General features: G+C 39.4%; 1 protein-coding gene across 14 annotated transcripts in view; it reads left to right on the top strand.

Moving 5' to 3' along the window:
- TPK1 (thiamin pyrophosphokinase 1) overlaps nucleotides 1–12,334 on the top strand; it is a 349,214-nt gene that overhangs the window by 258,248 nt on the left and 78,632 nt on the right. The gene's annotated exons all lie outside the window — the stretch shown is intronic.

Here is a 12,334-nt window from a genome sequence, read left to right as displayed (position 1 = left end):
CGTGGAGCTGCTGGCTTCTAGGCAGCTCTGTGTTCAGCCTGCCGGCGAACTGCCAGGCCGTCTTCCCAAGCGGCAGCACCGTTTCGTATTCCTCCCAGCGACGCGTGAGGTCTCCGGTTTCTCCACATCGCCACCCACACTTGTTATTTTCTTTTTGTTTGGTTTCGACACATCTTCGTGGTTATGACGTGGTACCTCATTGTGGTTTTGCTTTTTCCCCGATGACTGATGATGCCAAACGCCTTTTCGGGCACTCAGGGGCCACTTGTATATTTTGGAGTAATGTCTTCAGATCTCATGCTCGTATTTTAATTGCGTTATTTTTGTTTTTTGGTTGAGTTGTAAGATTTCTTTATATATTCCAGATACAAGTCCTCATCAGATACATGACTCACAAATGTTTTCTCAGAGTCTTTGACTAATCTCTTCAGTGCCTGAAATTTAATTAACTAAATTCATTAACTTAATTCTGATGACGTCTGATTTTTTTTTCCTCTTATGGATTCTATTTCTAGTGCCGAATCTAAGAACTGTTTGCGAAACCTTCTTCATGATTTTGTGTTGTTGAAACCCCCTTTACTTTTCCAGATAAGCAGGAATTCTGACCAAAGTAGTAAATTCTCTTCATAATCAAACCTCTGAGGTTTTGTAAGATTAGCTGCTCTTACTAAGTTTTAAAGTGTTTCCCAGTACTTATTAACTGTAATAAGTCCAAATTATACTGAAGTGTCTGATTTGAAAGGAACAAAAAATGAGGTGTATCTTTTCATGAATTAAAGCTGATTCCACAATAAACTGTCAGGCTTGTGAAACGAGTCAACTCCAGTCTCTTTAAGAATAACGGCAATTTAATCAAAGAGCTTTGGTTGAATGTCAAAGGGATTGTCTCCTGATTGACCAGTACCTCTAAGGTTGTAAAAACCAAAATACGGAGCCATGTTCTTTTAGAACATGTATAACTCTTAGGTTCCCACAAGGAAATAAATATTTCAAGAAGTAAGTAATTTGAAGATAAAAAGATATTTTAAAAGCCTTTTCTGCGAGCCACTGCTGAAACAATTAGGAAAAACGAGAGATATTTTGAGGCAAATGTCTGGAGAGCTCATCAGAATTTGAAAGGATGGTGAGACAGATCCGCTCTGGTGCACGGAAATCAGTGACGGGCTTTGAAGCTGTTTAGCTAAAACTGACATGAGTTCCCGTTAGAAACTTTCTGTGAAAACATCTGCATCCTAAACCAATACACTTTTTAGAGTTCCATTCTTTCCCAGGACCGAGTCTAGATACTGGTGAGGTCCTTCTGGATCTGGCAGTGAGCTCACTTTTCAGGGCTGGTTGGCGGACACAGAGGGTGACGGTCGATTCTTCCGGACTCCTGAGAACATCCTGTGACCTGGCTGTCCCACAGTAATAAGCACTCCCTAATTCTGTAAAATGAAGTTGACTCTGGGAAGGGGACCTTGGGCATGACGTGGCTTTTAATCTTTTTATCCATGATAATGTTCCAATCCTGCAGAAATGCTCCGTATTATTCCTTACTTATATGTGTACGGATGGCACTAACTTTTGAAATAATTATTTTTTTCGTCTAGAATTTTTATGTAAAATATGGAAATAGCAACTTAATGGAGTATGCAAAACAAGAAAATTGAGACAAAAACCGCTTCATCCATTCTCTGTGGTGAAAGTGCTAACTAATGGGGTCTTGTGACAGGTAATATTACTTCATTAAAAAGTAGTAATACCAGCTGGGAAATGACACAGTGTTGACTGGAAGAGCAGTGTCAAGATTTCTGTCACCGAGAGGACAGGGCCTCTGCTTAACTCGGTGTCACTGTCTGGGAAAGGCGAGGCCTGAGGTCAGTGTCAACTTGTCAGTCACACCCACGAAGTGACAGGGTGGCCTGGCCGGGGAAAGAGAAAGGAGGTGCAGTAACTCAAGTCGGGTGCTGATCACTTCTTAGGTCAAGGAGAGGACGCAAGTCCTCCTAAGGAAACCGATCAATGTCTCCCTCATGTGGTCTGGAGACTGGCTCTCTCCCAGGCTTTACCCGCTCTAAAATATGATGTCACAAGTTCTGAAACTCACCCGATTTCCCTGTTTCGAGTTGCAATATCTCTCATCGCACTCTGTCTTTAAAACAAGTGTGAGGGGCGCCTGGGTGGCTTGGTCAGTTAAGCGTCCGACTTCGGCTCAGGTCACGATCTCGCTGTCCGTGAGTTCGAGCCCCGCGTCGGGCTCTGTGCTGACAGCTCAGAGCCTGGAGCCTGTTTCAGATTCTGTGTCTCCCTCTCTCTCTGCTCCTCCCCTGTTCATGCTCTGTCTCTCTCTGTCTCAAAAATAAATAAACGTTAAAAAAAATTAAAAATAAATAAATAAATAAATAAATAATAAAACAAGTGTGAAAGATGCCTCTGTACCAGTCACCTAGAAGTGAAGCTTAACTGTCTCTGAAGTTGCCTGTCTGTAGGACAGTGTTTTATTTCCTAGCAGTGTGCTGGGAACATTGTGGAACATGGTTCTAGGACCAGAGTTTTCTCTAGGCTGTGCACGCTCAGGAGTAAAACAGCTGCATCCTGGACCTGAGCGCCTTCACTTTTCCTAAGTGTTCCACACTGCTCTGACAGTGACAGTGGGAAAGCCACCGTGAACTCATCCAGGAGAACGCAAGGGTTCCCACACTCTGGATCCTCACGCGATTCTCGATATTGTCACATTTCAGCATTTTTGCCAGTCTGATGCATGTCGGTGGTATTTCATTACCGTCTCTGGTTACTGCTGAGGGAAAGCATCTTTCTGTAGTTACTCCTGGCTTTTTCATCTTCATAAATGTTAGCATTAGTTTGACAGGTGTCACATACACACAATCCCATTGTATGTTTTATTGGAATCATTTTTCATGTGTAGATTAATTGCGAGAAAACAACAATTGGGGAAGAAAATTCCTATGTGTAATTGAGTCATCCTATCCATAAACATAATATATCTCTCTTTTAGAACTTTTTAATTGCTTTCAATAATTTAAAAATTTGTCCATAAAATCCTGTACATCTTATGTAAGATTTATTTCTAGGAACCATATATTTTGTGTTGCTATTGTAAATTATACCTTTTAAAAAATTAAATTTCTGAGTTCCTTGGTAGTACATAGACATACAATTGACTTTTAGTATATTGTTATCAATTTATTGCTGATTGCTTTTATTGTTTTTAAAAAAATGTGAGTATAGATTCACTAAGGTTTTCTATAGACAGTCATTAAAAAATTTTTTTTTAATGTTTATTATTTTTGAGGGACAGGCATAGACAGAGCGGGAGGAGGGGCTGAGAGACAGAGACGCAGAATCCAAAGCAGGCTCCAGGCTCTGAGCTGTCCGCACAGAGCCTGACATAGGCCTTGAGCTTATGAACCTTGAGATCATGACCTGAGCCAAAGTTGGGACACTTAACCAACTGAGCCACCCAGGCTCCCCTAGACAGTCATATTTTGGGTGGTAATGAAGTTTTCTTTCTTTTTTGCTCTGTAAGAAATAAGAATGTGTTCAGTTCTGACTGGCTGAAATAGTAGCTTTAAAAAGGCCTATTCCTTTCCCCCCATGTAACAAAGTCCAGAGCCAAGCAGTTACAGGGCATGGCTTCTGTGGTTTCCTCAGCCTTTGCCTCCAGATCCTAAGGTGTCTGTTGTAGCTCCAGCCGCTGTGGTCCCTCGTCAGCCTCAGGAGAGAGGGAAGGGAAGACAGGAGGATGGGCTAGCACACATGGCAAGAAAACAAGGCTTCAGGGATTCCACCACTTCCAGAAGTTCTTCCTGCATCCACTCTTTTGCCTCAATGGCCAGAAGTATCAAACGACCACCCTAGCTGCAAAAGAGGCTGGGATGTACAGTTTTGCCTCTAAAAACATAGGGATCCCGAGTGAAACCACGGTTCTGTCAGTGAGGAAGAAGAGAATGCGTGGGAGTCTGCTCTTCTGCCAAAAAAATGTCTTCTCTTCGTCTGCCATCTTGATGAACAGTTTAGCTATTCATATAATAAAATCTTATTTTCACTTTCTTTGGGCCATACTCTTATGGGTTTCTCTTACTGCGACTGATGAATCCGCAGTTAAGCAAACTGATTCTCATTCGTATATGTTTTTAGCTCTGTCCTTTGGACCTTATGTTTTTCTTTGACGTCCTACAGTTTTACCACTACATGTGTAAGTGTGACCTATCTTTGGTTCTAGTTAATTTTCCTCAGCTCTGATAATTGGTTCATGGACTGTGAAAATTTTTCAAATGTCCCCATTTTTCAGATAAGGACATGGTAGTTCCAAGCTCTAGGCAGTGATTTGCCCAAATTCACATCATTAGGGATTGATGCACTAAAAAATTTGAAATCAGGTCACGTATGCTATTTTTCCTTGCTTCCAATTAGTATATGAAAGACTCCATATAAGATAAGTTGATGTTAAAAAGAAAGCACTAAAACGAATTTGGGATAAAGAGAAGACAACCAGAGGAAGGCACATGTACAGGGGAAGGCAGGAGGTAGGAGCAAGAAATGGAAAGGATTAAGAAGAATTTTTAATTCTTCAGGACAGACCTTTTAACTCCTCTACACTTTGGCCTAAGAAAATATCAAATGGAATTGCCCTCCATTCGCCCAGCCCTCTTGTTTATAACACTCACAGATTGTGAAATTATGCCGTCATTGTTCCTTCTTTTATATGTTTTTTCAAAGTATGGAAATAAATGGCAGAATGAAATAATTTCATAGCACTGACTGAAAGAGACGAGAATCTAACCCTAGTGAAATATTTTTGAAAGAAAAAAAGTAAGAGAACCCCACTTGAAAAGATTTTTCACGCGGTAATGATGGAGTTTCAGTGAGAAACACCCTTAATTCTCACCCCATTATGACTCAGAGTGATTCCGCTCAGTTAGGATCACAAGTCTGGCATGCAGGAGAGAGGTCTGTGCTAGAGATGGGAGTTTGGGGGCTGTTAACGCAGAGGTCCGGCTGTGAGTTAGTGCCACTAACATGTGAAGTGTTTTACGTTTTTTGGTGTCTTTGTTATTAACTATTGCTTTTCCAATCCGGTGCTTAAAAAAGGGCACCCTGAAACTGGGACTTCAGTGTTTTCTATCTGATTCAAGGACAGTATCTTTCATATCTTATTAATTCTTTGATAACCAGTGACCTACTTTGAATTGAAGGTACTGTTAAAATTTTTACATAAAACGTGTGCATTAGAGAGCAAACATGATAATAAGGATGACTTTTTTTTTTTTTGCCTCAGTTCCCCCCCCTCCCCCCACCACAAGGAAGCTGTTAGTGAAAGTTTTCCACTCCCAAACCATTTTCTTAAGTGTACAAATAGGTGAAATGACTGTATTTCATCACATTTAAGATGCCATCAATTGTGGGATGCATTATTATTTTCTGTTCACTAAGGAAAAAAAATACTAATTATAACTGCAGAGATGAGGGGGAAATGTACATGTTAGAACTGATAAAATATGGCAGATCAAATAGCATAGAACTTAATTATCAAATTATATGCATAGACATAATTTGTTTATATAATTTGTTTAATTTATTGACTTCTAAGATGTCAGCTAGGATTCTGATTAGGATTGTGTTGATTCGGCGGATCAGTTTGAGAAGTAAATCCATTTTATTAATAATGTTAAGTCCTCCAATCCATGAACCTAGGGTACTTTCGTTTAGATCTTTAATTTCTTTCAACAAAGTCTTGCTGTTTTCTTCCTGCAAGTTTTGTACTTATTAAAATTTATTACTAAATATTGTATTGTTTTAATCCTATGGTGGATGAAATTCTCTTCTTAATTTCATTTTTGGATCGTTCGGTACGTTATAGAAAGACAGCTGATTTTTTGTATCAATTGATCTTGTGTAACTTTGCCGAACTCATTTATGAGTACTCATGGTATCTTAGAGGATTTCTTAGGATGTTCTATGTATCCAAACATGTCCTCTATAAATAGAGGTAATTTTACTTCTTTTCTCATTTGGATTCTTTTATTTCCTGTCCTTGCCAAGTTGTTTTGGCTAGAACCGATGGTACAATATTAACTATCCAAATAATACTGATAGCAGCGAAAGTGGACCTCCTTGTCCTGATCTTGATCTTAGGTGGGAAGCATCCAGTCTTTCACCATACATATGACACCAACCATTGGTTTAGGTGGTATCTCATCGTGGCTTTGATTTGTATTTCCCTGATGATGAGTGATATTGAGCATTTTTTCATGTGTCTGTTAGCCATCTGGATGTCTACTTTGGAAAAGTGTCTACTTATGTCTTTTGCCCATTTCTTCACTGGATTATTTGTTTTTTGGGTGTTGACTTTGGTAAATTCTTTATAGATTTTGGATACTAAGTCTTTATCTGATATGTCATTTGCAAATATCTTCTCCCATTCCGTCGTTGACTTTTAGTTTTGCTGATTGTTTCCTTCTCTGTGCAGGAACTTTTTATCTTGATGAGGTCCCAATAGTTTCTTTTCGCTTTTGTTTCCCTTACCTCTGGAGACATATCACGTAAGAAGTTGCTGAGGTTGAGGTCAGAGAGGTTGTTGCCTGTTTTCTCCTCTAGGATTTTGATGACTTCCTGTCTTGTATTTAGGTCTTTCATCCATCTTGAGTTTATTTTTGGTATGGTGTAAGAAAGTGGTCCAGGTTCATTCTTCTGTACTGACATCTACTCTTAAAATCTAGGCATTCAAGAGGGAAACACTAGGGAAGTCAACCAGGGCAACAAAGGCAAGACAAAAGGAAAGTAGGTCTAGCAGGCAGGATGCAGATTTGGGGAGGACACAGCATAGAGGGGACTCTGGTTGCAGGAGATACCTGGCGTGTGTTCTGATCCTTTGCCTTCTTTTATTTGTGTGCTCACTGCCACAAAGAGGGGAGGGGGGAGAGAAGGAGACCTACAGAGCCATCTTGCTTCTAATTAATAAACAGCAGTGGCTGGCTGGCCTTTCTAAGGAGTATAGACCACTGAACATTGAGGCAAGCACAGCTTTATGGGGAAGAAGTTGCATTTACATGAAAATTATGTATTAAAAAAAAGTTATTTTATTTTTTTTTTTTTAATTTTTTTTCAACGTTTTTTATTTTATTTTTGGGACAGAGAGAGACAGAGCATGAACGGGGGAGGGGCAGAGAGAGAGGGAGACACAGAATCGGAAACAGGCTCCAGGCTCCGAGCCATCAGCCCAGAGCCTGACGCGGGGCTCGAACTCACGGACCGCGAGATCGTGACCTGGCTGAAGTCGGACGCTTAACCGACTGCGCCACCCAGGCGCCCCCAAAAAAAGTTATTTTAAAAACCACTTATCTCTGTAGCAGAGACTAAAGTCTGGGATTGTGATGCCTTCCGCTTTAGTTTTCTTTTTCGACATTACTTTGTCTATTCAGGGTGTTTTGTGGTTCCATACAAATTTTAAGATTGTTTTAGCTTTGAAAAGAATGCTGGTGCAATTTTGACTGGGATTGCATTGAATGTGTAGAGTGCTTTGGGCAATACTGACATTTTAACAATATTTGTTCTTCCAATCCATTAACATGGAATGTTTTTCCATTTCTTTGTGTCCTCTTCAATTTCCTTTGTAAGTTTTCTATAGTTTTCAGCTTACAGATCTTCTACATCTTTGGTTAGGTTTATTCCTAGGTATTTTATGGTTCTTGGTACAATTGTAAATGGGATTGATTTCTTGATTTCTCTTTCTGTTGCTTCATTATTGGTGTCTAGAAATGCAACCGAGGAGGGCACTTGTTGGGATGAGCACTGGGTGTTGTATATAAGCAATGAATCATGGGAATGTACCCTCAAACCAAGAGCACACTGTATACGCTGTATGTTAGCCACCTTGACAATGAAGTATATGTTGAAAAAAACAATAGTAACATAAAAATAAATAAAAATAAACAAAAAGCACCATCTCTACACATGGATAGGAGAAATCTTTCCCCCTTCTGTGTTCAGTGAGCCATCGATGACGTTCAATCTCTGTGCCTTTAATGATTAATTTAGAAAAGTCATTAATGTTTTCATAGCCCATTTTTATTTATAAATGGAAAGTGCTAGCTATAAATTCCAGTATTGATTTTTCTTCATTAATAATTTTCCACTAAGAATCTTTTCAAAACTCAGAAATAAAAAAGTTCTTTAACAAATTTATGTAAATGTACATGTGTGATACAGGGATGAAAGATTTATTTCTTATAATGGCCATACCTACAATATTACATTTATATTATTTATATAAGTTAGGATAATAACTGCAAAGAAATATTTTCACAGACGTTTTTCAAGGAGGCCTTACATTTCTATTTATAGTGCACTGAATATTTCCAAGTATTTGGTAAAACTTTAATATAACAGCACTTACCAGTTTCATTACTCTAGGCCTTGCTGAGCAATTTCTTATGCTTTGGGACTACATTATGGAAATAGCAGAATATTACTTTCTTTACTAATAGAATGCATTTAAAAAAAAAGAAATCTTGTTGATACATCTCAATTTTTTTAATGCATTCTCTATAGTAAGTACCAGCAAATGGCAATTTCTATGATGTATGAGCCAAACTGTATGAATATTGTCTCTTTTATTTAGATTCTGGAATAATTATTATACCATAATGTCAAGAAGAAAGTATCCTAATAATGTCATTGGTTGTTGAGACCTGTGATTTTGTGAAATAACTGAGGTGTCAAAATGACTTGCACAAACCACACAGCTTCCTGGAACTAGAGCTGACCTAAAACCCAGCTGTCTCGACTCCGGGCATAGAGCTTTCTCCTCCTGATCTCCTTCACTACTCTCACTGCAGGAAATTTTGATGCTTGATTACGGGAACTAAATACATAGAAAGATAGATAAATCTAAAATGTGTGATGTTTGATAGATTAAGAATAACCATATTTGTTAAATTTTTCATGATGTAAGTTTCCAGGTATATCAGATTCAAATTGGTACTGTAACAAATGATTGCCACCGACCAGTGGCCCAAAGTAGTGCATCCTTTATCTTCTGGTCGTGGAGACTGGGATCCTACATGCGTCTTCAGAAACGAAAATCAGGGTGTTGACAGAGCTGCCTTCCTCCTGGAGGCTTGAGTGGAGAATCCTTTTCCTACCATTTCCAGCTTCTGGAGGCTGGCTGTATCCCTTGGCCCGTGATTCCTTCCACGGTCTTCAGGGCTAGCCGCATAGCATCACCAAATCCCTTTCTCTGTCCTCTGCTTCCATTGTTACATCTCTTCCTCCAACTCTGACTCTGTAACTTCCTGCTTTTAAGGAATTTGTGATTACGCTGGGACCACCTGGATGATCTAGGACAATCCATCTCAAAATTTTGATTTAGTCGCATCTTGCAAAACTCCTCTTGCCATATAATTAATTGATTCACAGCTTCCAGGGATTGCAGTGTAGACGTTTGGGGAGGTGGTGGAGATATTATTCAGCCTCCCATATCAGGTCTGTAATCAATGATTTAAGTAATTTTCTGAAATAATACTTACTGAGTGCAGTTTTTAGATCATTGAATCTTTACAGTTACTCTGAAAATTAATGTATGAGAACTGTTTGTATTTCCGTTGAGAAGCTGAATTTCAGTGCTGTCTTTCATCTGGCCTCAGATGACTTGTGATAAGGACTCAAGACAACATAAAAACAAAGCAGACTGTGTGAGCACGATTTATTTGGTGCCCACAAAGATAACGAGAGTAACACTTTCCATCCGTCTGGTTTTTGTTCTCCAAGGGCTGAAGTCAGGTTTCGCCAAGAATATATTCTGATCCCTGAGAACCGAGAAATGAGTCAGGTTTGCATAGACCAGAGCCAAAGCTCTGTCCAGCTGTGGGGTTGTAGGCAGTCTCTTATTAGACATATTCCTGTTTATTTTTTTATCCTTTTTTACATTTCTTACCTTTTCTTAGCCTTTGAAGCTGTATTTACATAAGAAACTGATAGTTCCATCAAAAACAGGCAGCTATCTGATGTGTGATTAAGATGGTAAAAAAGCAAAAGGCAGAAAGCTTGACTTTTCCTTATATTGCTTACATAGCCACATATTACTAGTCTCCGGGCTCTCAAGGTCACTAAAGATCAAGCAGGCGTTTATTAATTAATTAACTGAGCACCCATATTCCATCACATTACTGGTTTATTTATGCCACTATCACCGTTACCCCTACCCTTCTCCCTCCCTCCCCCCCTCCCACCCCCACACACACCTGGGCCATGTGCAGATACTTGTACTGTGAGATACTATAAGTTTGAGTTGTCTTAGTATGTACCTAGATTTGGTCAGTCTGGGCTTATAGACCACACAACTGCAACTTTTGATATGTTCTAAATATTAGCCCTGAGGAAACACTGCGCAAAGTGACAGTCGTGGGCAGCTCTAGTACCCAGCTTTCATGAAGAAGGCAACGTTAGGGGTGTTGCTGATGAGCAGTAGATACTACTTCTCTGGAAAGAATAGGACAAAGAGAGGAGCAAAATTAGCATTTAGACTATGTCACTGAGAAGGATTTTCAAGTATTCTACTTATAAGCAAATATTACATTTTCAGATGCTTAAGACCAATAACATATGGCCTATACAAACTTGTATTAGATACCTCCTTCATTAGCCCAGCTCCAATTCTGTTTTCTGTGTTGTAGGATTTGAACCAGACATGAATGATTTTTCTTCTCGTAAGGCCTTGCCCTTTTGTGATTCTGCTGAGAGCACAAGGAACCAACAATAATTTACTATATGCCATAATCATCCTGTTTTGTTTTTAGAAAACTCCCTACAACCTGACAACACACATTTATTATGGTTGATTCTAGGCATTTAAATATGAAAACAATTAACGTGCATTCGTAGGCAATATGACAAATGGGAATTTGTGAGCAGACCAATTTTTCACTGACCTGCATTCAAGAACACTCTTATAACTCAGGTTTGCCTCCCAAGTTTTTAAATGAGTTGATTTCCCAGTATTTATGTGGGCAGGTTGACGGATGAGAATGACTTTAGTGTAAGCTAGGGAGTCCCCTTCTATGTCCCCTCCTCCAGGTTGCACTTTTGTGCTGATTCAGAGAGCGCTCTGTGCGTTCAACCATCCAGCTAATATACGGAGACAAGAAAGCGATAACTTTTGGTCATTACATGAGTTGTAGAGAAAGAATCAAGGGGTGTGGATGAATATACTTCTATGGGAATAGCCTGCTGGGTATAATTTTCTACTGTGTCCAAACGATCAAACTTTGCATTGTGAATAGTACATTCACATCTCCCACCTATCTTTTCTCCACACTCCACCTCACCCCTCTTGTTAATGCAGAATATTATCTCCATTTTATAGATGAGGAAACTGAATCATAGGATGTTAAGTGAATTGTCCCAAGTTCATATTGCCTAACTTAGTCCTCTGTGCACATAGGATGGATCCATCACTGGTGAATTATGTATCTATTTTTAAAAGCATTGGACATTGTGAAATAACCTATCTCAAAATCCTTTCTCTAAATGAAAGAAATTTTCCTTAAGTTTGGGCAGCATCAAAGACATCGGAGATAGAAATTAACACCTTGGCAATTAAAATCATGTTGCAAGCCCCTCCCCCCCAAAGACAACTCCTTTCCACTCTGTAAGACAGATCATAAGCCACACAGCTTTGGAGAGGTGGGTAATTCAGGTGTAATTTTGCTCACTGCGATTTCTGATTTCTGGGGTGATTATAAGCCAAATGTCAGTCACCATGGTTCTCAAGATACTTGTAATAAAGATTCAAGTGGAAAAAAAAAATGTATTTAGCATTCACAAAGAGGACAAATGGTTAAAACAGAATTTTTGAGTGTCTGAAGATTCAAGGATGAAAAAGAAAGAACAGTGATAAAAAGGGCAGGATGGCTTGGTTGCAGGAGGTTTAGACAGCCTGCAGGTTTCTCAGCGGCGAGCTGCCACTTTGTCCTCCAGATTGCTTGGAGGCCAAACTGTGAAAAAGCAGAAAATATTTGGAGAATTCTGGGCTTAAATTAAAAGAAGGGGAGATCAAACTGGGGAAATGTCCAGTATGCAGGCTAAAATAGAAGCATCCCACTTAAAAGAGCTTTTCTGTAAAACTGTGTACCCCAAGTAAAGTTTGTAGTGAAGAAATATTTGGGCTTTTTTGCGGGGGAGGCTGTAGTTCAAGGGAAACTCAAGATGCAATTTACAAAGAGAGGAGGCAAGTTCTCAAGCTTAATTATGCATCAGGAAACTACCCTGTAGTTTTCTTTCCTCTCCCACAGAAGGGAACAGAACTGAACTAGCAAGAGAGGGTAGCAGTCCT

Source organism: Panthera uncia, chromosome A2 (genome assembly GCF_023721935.1).
Source record: "Panthera uncia isolate 11264 chromosome A2, Puncia_PCG_1.0, whole genome shotgun sequence".
In the NCBI taxonomy this organism is placed as follows: Eukaryota; Metazoa; Chordata; class Mammalia; order Carnivora; family Felidae; genus Panthera; species Panthera uncia.
The sequence above is the reverse complement of the archived record's forward strand: the minus strand, read 5'-3'. Positions and strand labels throughout refer to the sequence as shown.